At 39.6% G+C, this 15,838-nt stretch overlaps 1 protein-coding gene across 1 annotated transcript in view; it reads left to right on the forward strand.

Moving 5' to 3' along the window:
* EXOC1 (exocyst complex component 1) overlaps positions 1-15,838 on the forward strand; it is a 1,123,278-nt gene that overhangs the window by 624,908 nt on the left and 482,532 nt on the right. The window lies entirely within an intron of this gene.

The following is a 15,838-nucleotide window of genomic DNA, read 5'->3' on the forward strand; positions in this document are numbered from 1 at the left end:
ATGTTAGTACTTGGAATCTAGAAAAAATAAGCAGTGCAAGACTGTTTTCCAGCAAAACCTACCAAACCTCAAACATAAGAAATTCTTTGGATTAGTCAACAAAATAACAAGGTATTCCTCTCCTTAGTGTTACTATATTCTCACTTTCATAGGATCCCTAGCCGCGCTGTTACTACTTAACATAATTTGCATCCCTTCAGACCATCTATACACAACTGGCCCTTTCCCTCCATTACAGCAGAAATGCTGTCTGAGTTGCACCCTTTATACTTCTATGCCATAAGACCAAAACAATTTGAAATGCTCCTAAAATAGTCCCTGTTAATACCCTAGGTATATCAGATAACCTTCACCCCTGGCTTGGTGTTCTCTGGCAGTTTCTTACAACCCCTCAGATATTTGCATCACTAAAGGAGTTATGCCTAACCAGTGAAAAGTAGCCATAGTAAAGCCCTGACAGATCCCCCACACTCACTTCCACCAATGATATCCAGCTGATTTTAGTCTACCCACTCTTGCAAATATATAAAAAAACAAATGCAACCAGTTCTCTGAATATATTCAAACATATACATGTTTATCATGACATCATTGTGGCTTCTGTTCTAGTAGTACTGTGCCTCCCCTGTAAACTTTCTGACAACATTCCAAAACATGAATAGTTACATGCTAACTGGTTCCCTCTTCACTGACCTTACAAAAGCATTTGATTTTGTTGACCACATGCTCCTGCTGTTTTCTTTGTGAAGATATGGGGTCAGCCTGACCTCCCTAGAGTGGTTCAAATCCTTCCTAGGTAATAGCACTTCAAAGTCCAGTAGGGCTCCATCTCATCTCCAATAGCACCCTTAAAAAAAAGTATCACCTCCTACAGTCTCAGAGCCAAAACACTTAAAGTCCTGAATCCTCTAGCCCCCATAATAAACGCCATACAGCTGTTCCATCAGTTCTTAAATTCACCTCATCTTTCACCAAAATCTTTTAAAACTATCCCAATGCAAATTATTTCATGTTAGCAGTATTAATTGGCATATCTTATAGTATCCTCTCCATCACACATGTTACCTGGCAGTCTTCTTTCAAAACAAGCAGAGCTAAACTTGGCAGATTCTAAGTCAACCTTGAAGCAGTCTTCCATAGTCTCCTCAAGTGAAGCACACACCTTCTTCCATTGCCCTCAATTTTTCCTCCCCATTAAAATCTGTATTTTTTCGGATCCGTCCTTCTCTTCTATTTTATCATTATATATGTTTTATTTAGTGTCACTGTAAGTAATCTATTCACATCATCTTTCTCTGTAAGTTTTCTAGCACAGGCAACCATATACTCATTTATGTTTCAACTTCACAGCTTTGCAAAGACTTCTGCTGGTGTCATTTTTCTGTGTTCATCACATCACTGCATTAACTTTTGCGTGTTGACATTTGTATGTTGTAGTTACTTTGTTGCTATTTTGCCTGTTTTTTGTTATGGCTCATAATGATTATTGACTTGTCAATTTTACTCGTTTATAATCCCAGACTGAACCTGAAAATGGCCCACTTGGATCAGTGTTCTGTGGTTAACAAGTATAAATAAATGTAAATATATATATATTTTTTGCTCAGTTGACGCACCTATTTGTATTTTTACTCACATACTGCAGACCACTGCAAAACCATCTGATGATTTATTTCAGTATCCACAGGATATTTCTAGTAAAAAAAATGATTCTACATGATGTTTCAGATAGGATTTATTTTTAAAGGGGGTGATACTGTTTTTAAGGTATAATATAAATATGGCTGAAATGTTTGGGGGGGGGGTCAGTTGGTTTAGTTACATATAGCATGTAGAAACTTAGCATAACAGTAGATGCTTGACTGATCACTGTAGAAGTAGCCTTAGCTATGTGAGTTAATGTTCTGCATAGGACAGAAGGCAAAGATAGAAAGATAAAGAAGATAGTCAGAGACCCTTCCTAAGGGAGGAAATCAAAGGCAGATGGAAGGAGTACTTTCATAAGATTATAGGTGTTTACTAGGCTAATGACCACTAGGGCCCTTAAAAGCCTAGCTGTGCAACCCAAATGTGACCCTCAAATTTGATTTATATTTGATTTATAGGGGCTGATTTACTTGAATGCCTCTATACTTCTCAGACATAGGAGCCAGACAGGGGGGAATTTCTGATTACCCATTAAATTGATCCAAGTTGCTCTTAAATATGGATGGGAAGCTTGTTCCAGAGAATGAGAAGAAACATATCTGTCTCTCCAAAATGTCCTGCTTATATTGCAAGCAAAATTTAAGTCTTTTAATTTAGGACTTCTGATGCTGCTTGTTTTTCGGATGTGCAAAAGATTAATCAAAACAGGGTCCAGGAATACCTTGTATGCCAGGCAAAGATTGCCTGTCAGACATCTGTATGATACTAAGTAAAGAGACAGGGCTTTGAGGTGATCAGTGTTAGGATGTTGGGTTTACTCCCTGCATTCTTTTTATAAGGAGCCTTTGTGGTCATTCCAGTTGTTGCATGTATCTGCTCAGGTACATACCAAAGAGGTCATTATATTCTATGATGGGCATGATGAGGGCCGAATGCAGTGGTATGATGATCCGTTTGGTCCTACATGCCATGCCCTTGGTTATAAGTTGAGCAGCAGCGAAAGATTTTCTTACTACCTCGGACAAGTGTTGATCGAAAGCTAGGTTTCCATCTACATGAGTTCCCAGATCCTGACTAGTGAATCAACATTTAAGGGTGTTTTATTTATGACATATTCACCCATTGTGGCAGACTTCCCAAAAGGTACTATTATACATTTCTTGGTATTGAGTTTTAAGCCATGGATTTGGCTCCAAGCATTTGTCTGTATTAGACCTTTCTGAAGGGTGTTCTCTTCTTTGGGGATTCAGTGACTGCTCTCAGTTTGCAGTCATCTGCGAACTTGGTTAACCAGAGTCCTTTCAACAGCTTCTAAATGAAGAAAACTGCAGAGACGCTGTACTGCCCCAGATACAGCCTACGATGAAAGAAAAGGAGGAGCCCACCCTAGAAGAAGTAAGAACAGCACTAAGGAAAATTAAGTCAGGGAAAGCAGCAAGCTGAAATGAGGTCACAGCAAATATGAGCAAGATGTTTGGCGAGATTGGGAGAAATGGCTCCTGAGGGTGCTTTTAGCAGTGTGGAGAGAAATGCATATTTCAGATGACTGAAGAATAAGAATACTAGTGTACAAAAACAAAAGGGACCTCCACAATGTTGGATAGTATAGAAATATCAGAGTCCTGTCATATTGCATGAAAGTTCTTGAGAGGGTGACTGATAAATTAATACACAAAATAGTAAAAAGTAAGATGGGGGATGAGCAGTCTGGATTCAGATCGGGAAGCAGCACAACTGACCTGATGTTTGCAGTGTAACAGATAGTTGAGAAGAAGATAAAAATGAGGAAAGGGTTCAGTTAGTCATTCCTAGAATTGGAGAAAGCATATGACAAGGTCACATGAACACTGCTTTGGGTTGTCCTGCTGTTGTTCATAGTCCCAGAAACATTGTAGAATTAGTGCAGGCTGTGTACAAGGACCCAATGACTCAAGTATGAACACTCTTCAAGTCTCACAGATGAGTTCCCAGTGGGAGTAGGTGTGCATCAGTGTTCAGTGTTCACTGCTGATACACTACATCTGCAAACAGGTTGAAGTGGACAGATCAACAAAGTTACTGTATGCAAATGATGTGGCAGACTCTGAACAAGAGCTTCAGCAAGGGATAGGGGAATGGAATGCAAAACTGAAGGCACATGAAATTAAACTGAATACAAAAATAGACAGCTGCAATGGCAGCAACTGGGCGAACTCAGAAGAAGCTGTTTATTGAGGTAGAAGGGAAAATAATGGAACAAGTTAACAGATTCAAGTACCTTGGAGGAGTGGTTGAAGAGAAGGGAAGGCTGAATGAAGAGGTCAGAGCTAGAATTAGAGGGGCTGCAGATGACTGTCACAGAGTATCAGGGGTAGTATATGACAGAAGAATACCAAAGAATCTGGAAAGTAAGGTGTACAAAACAGTGGTGCTACCAGCACTACTGTATGGTACAGAAACCCACACAATGAAGGCAGAACAGGTGAGGAAGCTAGAGGTGATGGAGATGAAGTGCCTGAGATGGGTGGTAGGATATACACTGTGGGCTAAATGAAGAAGTGAGGATATCCAGGGCAGAATCCCAAGTAGCTCCAGTTGAAGAGAAGATAAAAGATAACACATTATTGTAGTTTGGACGTGCAGTAAAGCAAAAGACAATCTGGTGAGTAATTATGACAGACAGGAAGAAGGCAAGGGGAGATGAGGGTGTCCAGCAAAAATAGATGGATGGACTGTGTGAGAAATGACCTGTGACAGCCATGCATGGCTGTTGGAGGTGGTAGGAGAGTGGCATTTAATTGAGAGAGATGGTGACAGTTGATGCAACACTCCAGTCTCATGTAGAAAATGGGAAGGGGGGTTGATGATGATGCCTCCTCCCTGCCTCCTCCCTTTTTAATGTTCTGCTTTATTCTATACTGCATGGTGACCATAAGCCCCCCTCCCCCCATCAACTAATCCATTTGTTCCTCTTTCAGAGAAGCACAAGAGTTCTATCATTTAGGCATCCATCAGAGGTTTTCCTTGTTAAGGACTAACTTCCCTCCCTTTGATGTGCGCACACTGTTGTGAGGGGCCTACAGTGTCCTTCCAGCAGTTAGATATGCACACTTCTATACATCCCCTTTCCAGGAGGCTACTTCCCTTAGAAGATTATTGCTGAAGCAGCTTGGTTGCAGAAGAAAATGTCACCAGTCACCAGATGCTGTTCATCATTTTTCAGCAGAATCTGGCATTGCAGCAGACCAGACAGACCCTCCCCCTGAAATGGGTGATCCATCATAAACTGTTTCCCTCCCATCACCCCTGCCTAGCTCCTTCAGCATCCAAGCCACTCATACAGTGATTCCTAACCTGTTAATTGGATGCTGGTCATTGGGGGGTCATAGTCAGGAAGCCATCCCACTACACCACAGTGACAGAGCCATGTAGCTAAAACTGCTCCTGAATGCTTTGTAAACATATCCAAAGATATTGCAAAATGCCTTTTCATTTTTCCTTTGTCTGTTTTTTGCATCCTTCTCCCATCTTCCCAACTGTATTTAAGTAGTACAACAATGAAAGACAGAAAGAAGGTAAATGATAAAAGATGAAAAATGTGCAGGCATTAACTAAAACTGAATAAAACTGATTACTAGCATTTATTCTTTTTTATTGTTGTACAGGCATTTAGTTTTAGAGGTTTTTTTCCTGTTCTGTTGCATAAAACCCTAAGTAGGGTAGGGGCAAAGCGGTGGCGGCCAGAGCACAAGTTGTTAATGGTTGCAGTTAGCACTATAGAAGATGTGTCCTTCAGTTCCTGTAAGTAGTCTTTGAGATAATTTAAACAACCACAGTGTTATTTATGGCTGACTAAATGCCATTCTTTCAGCGACAACCAGAATGAGTGTGTGTGTGTGTGTGTGTGTGTGTGTGTGTGTGTGTGTGTGTGTGTGTGTGTGTGCGTGTGCACACGGATGCATGCACATGAACACGCCTGTTCAGTGTCATCTAGTTTTTAATTTTATTATTAAATCTGTTATATTTTTGAATTTTTTTTATTCAGATTCTCTTGTATGTTATTTAACATAATGTACATTTCTAATTTTTCATTTTTAAAAATATTTAAGCTTTGGCAATAATTTTGCATATCAAAATCACAAATTATTAAAAGAGTCTGCATTCATTTTCCTTATTTTAAATAGTAATTTGTAATCTAGCAAAGTAATGTGTGCATGTTCATTACAGGCTCATATAATTTATGCAAATTACTTAACAGTGTTCTTAACATGGTATGTTATAGATACACTGCAGAGCAGAGGTGTATATAGATGTTCTGGTGCTTAGTGCTGTCCCTTGATCTGGTGCCCCCTCCCCAGATTCTAAGTTGAAAAGCAAAAATAAATCCTGTTTTTCCTTTTAAATTGTAGCAGATGTTTTACTTGCTACATTTTATGCCACACAGAGCGGAGTTCTCAATAAAAAAATAAACTGTAGCAACTGCTTGCTGCAATTTATGTCACACATAGACTGTGCACTTCAGTTCGCAATAGGAAAAAAAAGCGTTTCTTTCCTTTTAAACTGTAGCAGCTGTGTGCTACATTTGTAGCAAGCAGTTGCTACTTATGCCACACAGAATGCTTAAGTGCTTCAATTCAGACCATCACAAATTCATTACTGTTATTCAAATGCCAGTGATTCACCAAAGACCGATAAGCATCTGCTGATCACACCCATCCCTTTAGCACTTTGTGCCTGGGGTAGCTGCCTCATCCCCCCACCCTAGCTGCACTGCTGCTGTAGACATTGCACAAAGATTATTCAGAATTCTAGTAAGAATTACTGCCACAAAAGCAGGAGAATAGCTTCCTAAAGGTTATGCTGTTTTTGAAGTTTAACATGGTATAAAATCTGTCATTGCACAACTTTATTAGCAGGGGAGCCTGCAGGATTTTTTGCATTGGGGTGCTAACCCAGAGCCCTCATGTAGCCCCCCCACACACACACACACACACACTCATTCCAGTGTCCCATTACATGGCTATTTCTCCTCAGTTGCCATAAAAACTGTTCAAAACTCTGTGTGCATACTGTTTTATGCTTTACTTCTACAATTATTTCAGAAATTTGGATTTAATTTACAACTTTTATGTCAAATTTTTATAGCACAAACCCTGATAGGCATTTGCTAAACAAAGCAGTAGTTTTACAATTTATTTATTTATTTATTTATTTCAGTTTGATAACCGGGGGTGGGGTCCACTGGGCTCAGGAGCCCGTTTTCAGTGGAGGCCTGGGGAGAAAGCTCCAACATTACATAGTAAACATTAGATTTTCAGATTAAAGTTACAATTCAGGATGCCGATACATAAGATAAGCAAAATACAGTTATTATGGAGGGTGTAGATACATTATAAAATCAGAGACAAGAACTGGTAACTTGGTAAAGCTCCATATTACATAGTAGACATTAAATTTTCAGATTAAAGTTACCATTCAAGATTCAGACATGAACTGGTACATTGGTAAAGCACCACATTGCATAGTAAACATTAAATATTCAGATTAAAGTACTCTTCAAGATGCAGATACATAAGATAAGCAAGTTACAGTTAATATTGAGGGTGCAGAAACATTATAAAATCAGAGACATGAACTGGTATATAGGTAACTTTGTATACAAGTCATATGTTGAGAGGAAAAAAATTCCAATGGTTGTATAGAAAGTGTGTCTTGTTTGGGTAGTTATGGCAGAACAGGTACAAATGATAGGAAAGGAGAACAGGAAGAGCAAACTATATACAATATATACAAAATGTACATGAGATAACGCTGAAGAGTGAGTCATTTCTAGTGGAGTTAAGTAGTAGGCAAAGGGGAAGTAGGCAAAATATGATTTAGAATGTGGAGAGAAGAAGGCTAGGTGGGTTAGGTGCAATTGCAAATCCAGTTAGAGAAAAAGTAGGAATGAAGATGTGATTTGAAGTTGTCAATGTTTTCAATAGTTCGTAGAGAAGGAGGGAGAGAGTTCCATTATTTGGCTAGGGAGAAGGACAGGAGGTGCTGTCCAGCAGGCCGGATTGGTTTGTAGACTGTGATAAGGTTTAGGTGGGAAGATCTAAGTAGCCTGTTAGGGGTGTATGGTTGTAGGATGTGGGAAAGAGCAGGGTATGTAGTAGGTTTAAATAGCCTATCAACAGTAGTAAGTTGGAGGTAGTCGAGATGGTTGGGAAGTTCTAGCCAGTTAAGTAAGTGGAGGGCAGAGCAATGGTGGGAGGAGTATTTGGCTTTTATGGCAAATTTGGAGATTTTATTGTAACAACTTTCCATTTTGGAAGAGCTGGAGGCAGATAGGTTAGTTAGTATAGGTGCACCATACAATAGAGGGGGAGAAGGTAGGTAGTGGCAAGGGTTTGTCTAGAAGAAGGAGTGAGATAGTGGATGTTTCTGTATAGTAGGCTGAATTTTTGATGTGTTTTCTTAATGTTTAGTTAAATATGCGTGTCAAATTTTAGGTGTTCATCTGTGGTGATCCCAAGTAGTTTGGCATATGAAACAATTTTTATAGTAGAATTTTGTGACTTCTAATTTGGAAAGAATTTTTGTCAATTGGGGAGGATTTTGAGGGAGTGAAGAGTAGTATTTTGGATTTGTTAGCGTTTAGAGGTAGATGGTTTTGCAACATTCAGTCCTCAGTGGCAGAGAAGGTGGTTTGTGTGTATGACTGAAGTTCTAGGAGGTTGGTGGCACAGCAGATTAAAGTGGAGTCGTCAGCATATTGTACTATTTTAGTATTTAGGATGGCCGAGTGGAAATCATTGACAAAGATGTTAAACAGCTTTGGGCCAAGAATAGATCCTTGGGGAACTCCAGTAGGAGTGGGAAGGAAGTCTGAGGTGCCTTTCTTCCATTTTATAGCTTGAGATCTATCAGATAGGTAACTTGAAAACCAGGATAGGGAATTGTGAGAAAGGTTTAGATTAGCAAGGTGGTTGAGAAGATGGCTATGGGAGATGGTGTTGAAAGCCTTGGGGAGGTCTAATAAAACTGTAGAAACGATTTTTCCGGAGTTGCGGGCGTGGTTGACTATATCTAAGAATGAGAGAAGAGCAGTAATAGGGCTATGGCCAGGGCGGAAGCCATGTTGGGTTTGAGAGATTAGATGGTTTGTGGTTAGGAAGGGCGTTAGTTGGGTGTGAATGCATTTTTCCAATATTTTTGATATTGGGGAGAGGATGGCTGTGGGGCAAAAGTTTGAGGTATTATTTTTTACCGCCTTTGTGGAGAAGATGTATAAAAGCAGCACGCCAAAGCTTGGAGACATAAAATTCTTGTATGCATCTGTTGATTAAGAAACTAATGGGGAGGGCGATGCTGTCTGCAGCAATTTTTAAGAATTTAGAGGGAATGTTATCTGGGGCATTGGAGCATGGTTTTAGCTTGCTGAGGAGTTTCTTTATATAGGAGGTTGAAATAGGTTTAAGTTCAAGGGTGGGGGGCTTGGGTTGAGAGGCTGGGGTAATGTAACTAACTTGTGTGGGTGGGGTATTTGGGAAGGACTTAGTTAGTTCAGCTATGGAGTTAATAAAGAAGGAGTTGAAAAGAGTGGCAGTTTCTGGATCAGTCTTAGTAGTATCAGGGCAGGGGTTGTTTTTGGTGCCTGGGTGGAGGAGTGAGTTGATGGAGTTCCAGAATTGTTTGGGTTTTTTGGAGTGGTTGGTTTGGAGTTTCATATAGTGGGATTGTTTATCCTTGATTATATGTCTTTTGGTGATGTTGCAGAGTTGCTTATATTTAAGGAGGGTTTCAGGATGTTTATTGTGCTGAGAAAGTTTCCAGCATTTATCTCATTGTTGCATAAGTTTTTTGGTTTCCTTGGTTAGCCATGGTGTGGGGTTAGGTTTGACTCTTGTAGATTGTGGAGGGGCTTGGGTATTAAGTATATTTAGGAAAGTGGAATTGAAATCATTCACGGCGTTATCTAGAGGGAGTGCTTTTAGAGTGTTCCAGTTAGTTTGTTTGAGGGTGTTAGAGAAGGTTGTAGGGTTGAAGTTTGTAAGGTTATGAGTATGTATATATTGGTGCTGGTGAGGGGAGGAATGGGTTGCTTTGAGGATAAAAGCAGGCAGGTGGTCACTAATAGAGTCAGGAAGGATGCCTGAGTCTAATATGTTGTTAGGGTGGGTAGTTAGGATCCAGTCCAGAGTGGATCCTGGAAGATTGGTTTTGTTGGGTCTGGTGATAGAGTTAGTAAATTGAGTAAAGTTGAAGAGATTGACATATATATTGGGATTTTGGTTGTTAATGTTATTCCAGTCTAAGTTAACGTCACCTAGAATGTAGGCCTCTCAGTTAATATTAGTTGAGGCCCACTGGAAGATTTCTTCTAAAGTAGTAGTGTTCTTACCTGGGGGAATATAGAGGGATATGATGCAGATACTTTTATGATTATTCATTTGTAGCACACCTATTACAAGTTCTGCATTGTTAAACTGAGGAATGGGATTTGGGTATGGAATAATGGGGAGTATGTTAGAGAATATCAAGGCTACTTCTCCACCTCCTCTATTCATATGGTCATGTCTAATGGTTTGGTAACCAGGGAGTAGAATTTCTGAGTCAGAGATGTATGGTTTTAACCAAGTCTTAAAGAGATGGCTACTATGTCAGGTTGGTTCTGGTTAAGCCAGGCATGGAAGCTAGTTGCATTATTTTGTAAACTTTGGGCATTGAGAGTAACTAATTTAAGGCTTTTGCGGCTGGTAGTTTTGGTAGTGTTTGGAGGAATGGGGTTGTCAGTGGTACTAGGTCCAGGGTTAGGGTGTATATCACCTGCTAGAATTAGGTGGATGAAGAAAGAAGGTAGTAGGTGATTTAATTTTCCTTTTGAATGTTGGTGATGATATGAAAGAGGTTTAGGGAAGTTGTGTTTTGTTAAGGTGGGTAAGATTTTTGGTTTGAAGTAGTAGAGGTGATTGGGCTGGACTAATGAGGCTGAGATGGTATGGAAGGGGGGTATTGTGAGGGTGAGATGGGGGCTGGGAGCGGTGCAGTGGGACATGAGAGAAGGGGAAGAGGAGTGGAGGAATAGGAGGTAGTATGGTAAAAAACTCCAGCTTTACTCCATAACATATCGCCTACTCCGAGGTGATCTCTGCCTAACATATAAAGCTATGTCAAACCCAGAGCTGTTGGAGATGCTACACCTAAAGAAATCCCAATCCCTCCGAGCTGCACCCTCTACGGACCTAAACCTTGTCACCACAATAAACAGGACATGCTGGAGGAACAGATTCCTGTCCCAGAGACTTCCTATACTCTGGAACAAGCTACCCATCTATGTCAAGCAAAGTTCATTAGCACTCTTCAAGAAGAATCTTGATGAGTGGATGGGAAATAGGAAATACACCCTGGGGATCACTTCTGTGTCTCTGCTGGACAGTGGCACAGGAAAATAACTTTCTTGGGTGGCGTAAGCTATGGAACCTTGCTTACTAGGCTTACGTAGGCCCTTGGGCCGATAGCCTAGTACCTACCTATGAACCTATATTAAAATTAGAGTTAAGGTGGTAGAGGGGATGGGAAGGGTAAGTAGCAATGAAGAGTTCATAGTGAGATGGTGTAAGTTTATAAGATGGAGTAGAGAGGGAGGTATAATGTAGGAGAGGTATAAGATACAGAATGAAGAAGGGGAGAGGAGTAGAGTATAGTAAATTGTATAAGGAGAGTGGCTTTTAATTGAGGGGAGGGGGTGAAAAGAGGAGGGGCAGAGAGAGGAGGACTGTGAGTGGAGTGGTAGAAGAGGGGAGGAGACTACTGGCTGGAATAAATGTAGGAGTACTGGGTGGGATTTGGGGGTAGGGTAGGGGAGCGGAGTGAGCCCACAGGGCGAACGGAGCGGGTAGAGCCAAAGGGAGAGATAGTTATATAAAAAACAATCTGTATCCAGTGACTTGAGCTGAGCCGTAGGTGTTGTACTGAAGGATTTGCCTTAAAAAGTCAAGAGAAAAGATTTGTGGCAGGCGACAGTGTTTAGGGTGTAAGCCGGACAAAAGAAAAACTGGGGAAGGAGAACAGAAAGGTAATGAAAACAGACTTGGCATTAAAACTTCTCTACCTTTGAAACTTGCATTCACTGAAACAGCATTGAAACCCACATTCAAAGAAAATGCATCTGGCCAGTGGCGGGTTAAGTTTACCTTTGGGCTGTTTTCAAATCATAGGCTCTTTGCACACATTTTTAGGACCATGCAAAAATTCTTTGATTTATCTTCCTGATTGTATTGATTATAATATATAATTGAATTATATTCCTTGTATAATACAGCACCACTTGTTAGAGTATGTTTTAAATTTATAGTTTTGAACATTTTTCCAGTAAACAATGAAACAAAACATATGAACCAGTAATGACAAACTGCCCAATGCAGAACATTTCAATCGTAGAAGGCCACTCAAACTTCTGTCATTACAAACAACCAGTATCAGTCAATATGCTCAATCTCTGCAGAAGTAAAAGTCATTTGAATAATTCCACATTAAAGAGATTTGAAACTAATGAAGAGGTTGTTTCCAGGAAAGAACTTTTGTATTTCAGTGTTTCATCTACAAATTTGGTGCCTGCTGCCCTTGAAGAATAAATTGCCTATGTTACATTAAAAAAATGGTAAGCTGGTGTGTTGTAATAGGGAATGGGTGGCAAGCTGAAAAGCAGGTTCATAGTTACTAAGCTGAAAAACAGGTTCATGGTTACTAGCATCTCATCCAAAGGAGAATATACTCAGGACTGCAGAACCCCACCCCCTTAAAATACAAATCTACATGCTGTGGGAGTAAAACCTACAGCCCTCTGCATCAAGATACAAGTATGCTACCTGCTGTGCTACTAACACTGCTTTAAAATGCTATACCACAATAGTGATACTATTTGCTAAAAAAAAAAAAAATACTTGCACATTTTATGCAGACTTAGCATAAACAGCAGTAAACTTCTCTTCCCTTGAAGCTCACAATTCCTTGAAAATGCACTTGAAAATAAATTCCACCTGCTAACTCTAGGGCATTTCACTCTTACACACACACATGCACCTCAGCCTCTTAGTTCAAAAAATCTGGACAAAGCCTAAAATAAATAGGGACAGATTATAAATATTGCTCTCATGAACTTAGAAAATTGCTAGAATAACAGGATTTGTTAGTATACATTTACTCAAAAGGATATGATGTCTAAAGCTCAAATGTCTGTCATTGTTTAGCAACTTCAATCCTTTTTAGGACTATGGGGCAAAAACCTGGACAGGTGAGGGGTATGCTGCCTCCCTGTTATAAATGCATATACAGACACACAGTCATTCTGTAGCACCATGAATGTAAATAGCACAGACTTCTGACTTGCATTTTATTCAAAAGTGTATGTTACACAACATCTACTGTATAACAACCCCAAATTGTAAATAGTTCTATACTACACACATATCTATTACTCCTTGTCCGTGGAGACTTCATAACACTTACTATACTGAACTGCTAAAAGTACAAATGCCCAGTGATGTATTTAGTCAGCTAACACTTCCTTGACTATCACCCAGGAAATCCAGGAATTGTGTCTGTCTCTCCTCTCCGTACAAACTGTATAGTCAAAGAACTATAATAAAGTGAAGCAGCAACATAAAAATTCTGAAACCAAAAACAGTGAATTAGAAGGAAAACAAAGCCATCATAATAGTTTGATCTATTCCAAACACTTTCACACTTTAACTTGGTGCGTACATGATAGCAGAACAGCTGATATACCATGGGTGGAGGGTCAAACACCCCATGATCCCATTATTACCCAATGTCTCTCAAATACCAAACTTCAACACACAATTTGACAAAATGTCCTTCAATGAAAAATACACACACAAAAAATCAACATTCAACCAAACATCCACAGAAACTTCAACAGATGTCAACATTCTTAACATGGCACACACACACACACACACACACACACACACACACACACACACACACACACACTTGGTGAACACTCGTTGAACACTGGTTAGCAGCGAAGCAGCAGCAGCAACCCCTTATTTGGTGAACAACACATTCCTCTTACTCGGCAGCAATAATAAGCTGTACTACTTGGTGAAGAAGAAGAAGGAAAAAATTCCAGTGCTGTATATAAAATTTGGCAGGAGAACAGGATGTCGCACGCACAGATGTGGTACAATCAAACAGTCCTAAAGATGAACGCCCGTTTAAAAAAAATTTTTTTAATTAAACTATTAAAGTGCAACCCGGGACACACCTCCCCTCTCCCCTCCTAGCTACGCCACTACGCACGCAAACACACACACACACACTACCTTTACTTGTCTACTTCTTACATACATGCATACACACCCCTCCCTACCTACCTACTTCTTGCATCCACACACCCCTACCTACCTATTTCTTACACACACACACCTCTTAAACACTTAAATACACACACACACGCACACACACACACACACACACCTACCTCTCAATTGTACATTCGGCTGCAGTCCACATGTCTTCTGGAATTCAAATTCTGCGTGGGTGCAAAAGATGAAGACGTAAACCATATGTCACACAGACACAGAAAACGAAAACACACCTGTTGCATCTGTGGGGCTGGAAGCAAAGGGCATTCTTAAAGAACGCCCCTAAAAAAAAACTTTTTTTTTAATTAAAAGAAAATTAGTCTCCCAGGCAGCTGGTTCAAAGGGGGGATGCAAGTGCACCATCTTGCACCTGTCTGCGGGTGCTCTTGTTTATTTTTGCTTCATTCAGGGTTAAAGTAGGACAGTTTTCTGCTAAAATGAAATTAATTTCTGATGCTTAAGCAGTAGTATAGGATATGCTTCAGTGCATGTGGTGGTGGAAGGCAGTTTAGTTAACACTTTTGTTAGTACTTTCATTGTTGAATTCAGCATCTTACTGTGTTCTGTTGTACAAATTAAATGAGTCAGAGACAATCTGAGAGAAATTGACAGTTTTGTGAAACATGAAACAACATAGAGGTAGTAGAATGGCATGAAAGAGCCAGCAAAAAAGAAAAAAAATTAATGCAATGCAGTGCAGCTTAAGTGTCTGACTTCCCAATTGCTCCTGTTGGTTTGATTGCAGAAGTCAAGTTTCTACCTTATTAAATGTGAGAATGACTCTATGTAATCTTGGGAGCACGTAGTACTTGTCCATGTAAAATATGAGGATATTTTAATGTGTGATTATGTCTGTGTCCTACAAAAACAAAACACTTAAGGAGGTGCAACTTTTCCCATTTCAGGTCTTCTCACTTTCTACTGTGTGATACCTTAAACCTCTTGAATCAGAGGCAACATGGGATATATGTAAATTTCCCTTTAAGGATATCAGGGGTTTCAGCTAAATGGCAATTCTGAATGTCCATGACTTTTTTTTCTTTTACTTTTAAGTCTTTTTATGGACAATTTCAGTCCAATAAAGCCAAACCCCTCGAACTGTAGACATGTATGTTTCTGCCTTCTTATGACATCTTCAGCACAGCATAAGAGAAATGTTTGACTTTTGGAAACATAGGGTAGTCATACTCAACTGATATCCATAAACCTAAGGGTGTCTACAAAATATCCCAACGAACAAAACTAAAACAATGTTTAAAAAGGTCACACACGAAAACCGGTTGGCTAAAAACACAAAAAGAAAAATCTAGCAAACCTAGAATTTCCACTATGTGTTACCTTAAACCTCTTGAATCAGAGGCAACATAGGATATATGTAAATTACCCTTTAAAGATGTCAGGTGTTTCCGCTAAATGGCAATTCTGAATGTCCGTGACTTTTTTTCTTTTACTTTTTACATATATCCCATGTTGCCTCTGGTTCAAGAGGTTCAAGGTATCACACCGTGAAAATTCTAGCTTTGCTAGATTTTTCTTTTTGTGTTTTTAACCAATTTGTTTTCCTGTGTGACCTTTTTAAACATTGTTTTAGGTCTTCTCAGTTTCAAAATACCTAGAGTTGCATTGCACAAGTGTTGGCATTTTGTTAGTTTGATAGTTGCTTCTGTCTTAAAACTGATCAGATAAGCTGCCAGTCCAAAGTATTTTGTCTTTACTTACAGATCTCAAATCATTAGTTAAACTCTATCCGTTTTTTGGGTTTAAAGCTGACATATTGCAGATAAATTTTATTGTATCAGTATAATAGTAACTAACTACCTTTTTTAATGCGTGTAAAA

Source organism: Protopterus annectens, chromosome 2.part1 (assembly GCF_019279795.1).
Source record: "Protopterus annectens isolate FY-2018-M chromosome 2.part1, PAN1.0, whole genome shotgun sequence".
In the NCBI taxonomy this organism is placed as follows: Eukaryota; Metazoa; Chordata; order Ceratodontiformes; family Protopteridae; genus Protopterus; species Protopterus annectens.